This window comes from Etheostoma cragini, chromosome 12 (genome assembly GCF_013103735.1).
Source record: "Etheostoma cragini isolate CJK2018 chromosome 12, CSU_Ecrag_1.0, whole genome shotgun sequence".
NCBI classification, from domain to species: domain Eukaryota; kingdom Metazoa; phylum Chordata; class Actinopteri; order Perciformes; family Percidae; genus Etheostoma; species Etheostoma cragini.
Window position 1 is genome coordinate 4,839,518 of NC_048418.1, and position 5,417 is coordinate 4,844,934.

Below are 5,417 nucleotides of genomic sequence, written 5' to 3' on the forward strand. Positions count from 1 at the left end.
CCCCCCCCCCCCCCCCCGAAATAAATAAAATAAAATAATAATCACTAAATAATACATTCTCAGCCTAAAGTTTGTTTTAATTAAGTTAGTAGGTTGGGATACCAGGGGAGTAATGTTGCTTTTTTGCCTATGAAACTTTTAAAATAATGTTTAAATGACAAACTAACTAGATTCTGCTGCAGAAGCTTTTGCTTATCTCATTAGCCTCATTTCTTTATTTTCCTGCTACACAGCCATACATTTTACATTAAACAAAAACAAAGTAATAAGACAGTGTGTGGTTACATTTGCTATTATTAAGGACATAAGGGTATACAAATTGTTTTCTAAGCGGGGACCAGTATAGTTATATAATAATCAAGTCGCCGTAATTTAGATAATCAGCGTGAAAACAAAGAAGTAATTGGATTTTTAATGAATTACCTTAATGTGTTATTTTTATCATATAGGTGGAAAGTAATCATCTGAGTGAATGTGGACAAAATTAGGACTAAAAAATGCCTTTTACAAACACGTAGGCTTTAAACGCTTTGTCAATGTAAACAGGATAGAAAATACAAATTAAGGATTTTTTTTTTAGCAAATTTCATTATGGGTATAAGAACATTTATTGTGTGACTGACACCACAGAAAAATATCAAACTGCAGGTATTCCTTCAAGGTGTTAATTCCTCACATTTGGAATTATAAAAAGTTCTAGAAGATCTATTTTTCATAATCAGTGGACGTCCTGAATATCAATTAGCAGCACATTTACTGCTCGGATTCGTCAAGAGATCGGTTTTGGTGGCAGCGCTCTCACATGGTGTGCAGCCCCAGCCCAGAGTTGAGGGAAAGCTGAGTAATCCTGTGTGCATTATGCATTTAAGATGGTTAATGCGATGGGCTCAAGAAATAGAAAATGCAGGCTGCAGGCAATGCTGCCTGCATATTGAACAATATAAACAACTTCATAGGTCACTCAGAAAATGACATTGGAGATCTAAACTAAAATAACAAAGATTTCTGTAAATATTTTTTGGCTGTCCTGACCTTTCTTTTTAGAATAATGAAATAGTCAATAAACAACTGAACAAAATAATGTAAGGCCTTGTTGCATTATATCTCTCATTTACATAGTTCTGAGAGGCTTTTAATGAGTGCTGATGCACAGTATAACATCACCTGGACTATACACGTATATGTATATATATAAATATCTTAAATTGTAGGAAACCTTGCACCTCAAAGATGAACATATTTCCACAAATACCATTTAAATTGATTTCTGAATGGTTGTCTGAAATGGACGAGGGAAGGAAAGAAGCCTGAATACTTCAATGTAAACCTTCAGGTGTGCTCATATGACTGCTGGAATGTGAGCTGCTCATTCCAGTACTAGGCTGCTTTAAAATGAAGCTAACGCTAACAATATACCATTGACGTCACTGTTTTTGCCCGTTGCCTTCCGCTTTCTTTGTGTTGTAATTTTAAACTCTGAGGACTAGGGTCAACTGCTCCTCAGATCTCTGCAGGGTGAATCCAGACAGCTAGCTAGACTATCTGTCCAAAGAGTTTTCTGTTGCACGACTGAAACATTCGAGCTGAACACGTTACTCCAAAACAAGTTCCTTTCAGAGGCTATTGTGGCGTCAGGCGGCACCGTGGCTCTGTCCGGCATTTAGCACCTTCCAAGACAATTGTGGTTGGTTTATAGAAATGTGTATAATGTCAATATACCAGAGCACGTTTTTCCCATCCCGGAATGCTATGTGGACTAGCCAGACCCTTCTGCGCAAAGCAAGACTACTGGTTTCATAAAAATTGGAAACATACGTACTTCATACAAAGTAGCCAGCCTGTGATTACTTTTTTGCATCAAAGTCTCCTGGGGCGCTGCCCAGAGGCTGCCCTGCAGTGTTTTTACGCTGGTTTTTGTTTTTTGTTTTTCTACCTGTGTGATTGTCACTGTTTTGTTCCTGCGTCTTCCTTGCATCGGAGCAGTAATCATGGATCTTGCCCTGTGTTTCATGATCAGCTTGTTTTGTGTGATTTTAAACAACTATTGCACCCAAGGACTCAAACAAGATGCTGCTGGCGGCATTGTTTCCGAGTTTCACTACAGCAGAAAAACTCTGCTGCTGCGTAATCACTTACCAACGGATTATTCAAATGTTGGTGACTATATACAAAACTATCTTAAAAAGAACTCCACCACTGATACTGCACGGAGAAAGCGAAAACGTAGATCCAATGGCGGCATTCGTCACGGCCTGAAAAAGCTGAAGAATAAGCTCCCTCTGCCTACAGTCCTGCTAATCAACACAGTCCCTGAGAGCAAAGGCAGACGAGCTGTCAGCCAACGCCCGCTGCCTGCACGAGTACAGGAGCGCCTGTGTCTTAGCGATTACTGAGACTTGGCTGGACAAGAAAATTGAGTCCAGTGCAATGGAGACCACGGGTTTCTCTGCGTTTAGAAGTGACCGAGACCCGGACATCACTGCCTTCTAATCAGAGACAAGTGGTGTGGGGCAGTGGCGGTGAGGGAGCAGCTCTGCACCCCGGACATAGAGATGTTGTGTCTTTTTCTCCGACCCTACCATCTTCCCAGTTTGGAGTTTCCTCAAATCTTTTTTTAGTGTGGTTTATATACACCCTAAAGCGGATATTAAAGCCACTAAAACCATATTTAATACCTCACAGAAACTTGAGTCTCTCTCTCTCCAGATGCTCCACAATTCATTCTTGGATATTTTAATGGGTGCTCTATGAAAAAGTCCTTACTTACCTTTTATCAGCATGTTGACTGCCACACAAGGAAGAATCAGACTCTGGATATGTGCTACGGATCTGTTAAGGATGCATATGTTGCCTCCCTGTTTCCATCATTGGGAGCATCTGACCACAATGTGGTATGTCTCTGTCCTGTCTATAAGAAATTATATGAGAGGGAAAAACAGTAAAGACGGTTAAAAAGAGTTATGACAGCAGTTTGGCCTTGCAAGGATGTTTTTTTGAATGTAGACTCAGGGAAATATTTGATGCTCAGGATATTAATGAACAGGTTGCGGCTGTGTCTGATTATATCGGTTTCTGCGTAGACGCTGTAATACCCACAAAGACATACAAGGTATATTCTAATGATAAGCCTTGGGTATCTGGTAAATAAAAAATTATTAAACTGAAAAAAAGCGTATCAAAATCAGGACAAGTCTGCAATGAGGGACAAATAGAGAGAAATAAAAAGGGAAATACAGCTGGATGAGCTCAGCTACAAACAGAAGCTAGCAGCCTCCCTGGCTTCTGGTGACTCCAGTGAGACATGGAAAGGAATTAAAAAACATGACCTCCCTTCCACACAAAGGCAGGGGAAAGCCGTGCTTTACCCTGACTGGCAATAATGACGGAAAGGAAATGGCAAACTAACTTAATTCATTCTTCTGCCGTTTCGAGAGCAGCGTGAGTGCTGAGGCTTTCACCTTGACTACACTTCTTTCTAACATAAGCATAAACGAGACAGAAGTACTCCAATTATTCAAAGGATGTTATATTAGAAAAAGTCCTGGCCCTGACCATATTGGAGGAGATGTTCTTAAATATTGTGCGGAGCAACTTACACTTGTATTTACAAGATTTTTTAAGTCTTCTCTTAACAGGAAAAAAGTCCCAACTCTCTAGAAAAACCTCCACAAATTGTATCAGTGTCAAAAATCCCCAGGCCTAAAGAGCCTAATGGCTTCAGGCCCATTGCATTAACTTTACTGGTAATTAAGTGCTTTGAGTGACTAGTTGAGAGCTACGTTATCTCCAAAACGCGGCAACTTCTAGACTCTATGCAATTTGCGTATCAAGCATCCAGAGGAGTTGAATATGCCGTTGCAACTCGACTGCATCTTCTGCACATTCATCTAGAGACGCCAAAGGCTCATGCCAAAGTCATTTTTGTGAGTCAGAGTTGGTATGTCAGTCTCTAACGAAATGTACATGCACAAGATCTCCACAGGGATGTGTTTTATCTTCTCTGATGTTCATCCTGTACACAAACTCATGCACCAGCACTTTACCTACAAGCACTTAATGAAGTATACGGATGATACCGCACTGGTTAGTCTCATCAATGACCAAGAAGAGGAACATGGGCCAGTTCTTGACTTTTTTTATTACTGGTGTGAGAAGTCAAACCTTATTTTAAATACCTCTAAAACAAAGGAGCTGTCAATTGATTTTAAGAAAGCACAATCCCCTAAACCCATTCTTATACAGAGGGATCCTTTCGATACTGTCACAGAGTATAAGTACCTCGGCATGGTGCTCGACCACAAACTTAAATGGGACATTTGGACTGACAGATTAAATACTATGTCCCAAAAAAGAATGTTCTTTTAAGGAAACTGTTGTCCTTTAATGTCAGCAGCAGTATACTTCAAACATTTTATTGTGCTGTCGTTGAAAGTTTTCTCTCCTTTGGCATCATCTGTGGGTTTGGCAACGCCACTGAGGCACAGAAAAAATACAGTAGAAAAATAATAAGAACTTCCAGTAAACTGGAAAGTACACATAAAACAGAGCCCTAAGAAAGGCAAACAGCATTGTGGGTAATCAGAAGCACCCCCTTGCCTCCTCATTTGAACTGCTGCCTTCAGGACCAAGATACTGTGATCCTCTGTTTACCAAAAACAGATACAAGTTCTATTTTGTTCCACAGGCCATCAAACTCCCTAATATTGAAGGTCCTGTACAGTAATAAGGTTTCTTATTTTATTTTCAATTTAATTTTTTCTAGCTGGTCTGGAAGCCTATCTCCAAATGCCTGAGTGCTCTGGTCTACGTTATGAGTAGCAATGTATACATGTTACAGGTTCTCTTTGTCTTGTTTGTCTTAATGTTGTTTAAAAGTGCCATGTGATGCGATTTCTGCTGCAGCCTAATTTCCCCATGGGGACATTACACATAAAACAAACATTTACTTTTAGACCTAGTTTACAGGAGTAAGCAAGTTTGCTACACCACTCACTCTTGTGTGATATCGCTTAATTAAATGTTGAGAGCATTTATGTATGTGCTTGGGAATATATAACCATGTTATAAAGACTTAACTTTATTATTATTTTCCCCGTACCACGTTTTGAAACTCCATTCTCCTGTGGTTGTGCACACATATCTTTTTCAGGAATCACAGACAAACAAGCCTGTTTTTAGCTAATATCCCGGTGCTAACATGCTCAAAATGATAGTGCTAAAATACTGATGCTAAGAATGTATGATCTTTTCCATGTTGACCATCTTAGTTAGCATGATAACATTCGAACTAAAAACAAAGTTCTATCTTCCCAGAGATACCTAAACAGATGATATGATACCTTATCCTGTTTTGCGTTCAATGTACCACTGGTGGTTCGAAATTGGGATCATGCATCATTTCTCGGTTTTGATCGCGT

General features: G+C 39.6%; 1 protein-coding gene across 5 annotated transcripts in view; it reads left to right on the forward strand.

Moving 5' to 3' along the window:
* Nucleotides 1–5,417, forward strand: part of astn1 (astrotactin 1) — a 330,603-nt gene that overhangs the window by 76,698 nt on the left and 248,488 nt on the right. The window lies entirely within an intron of this gene.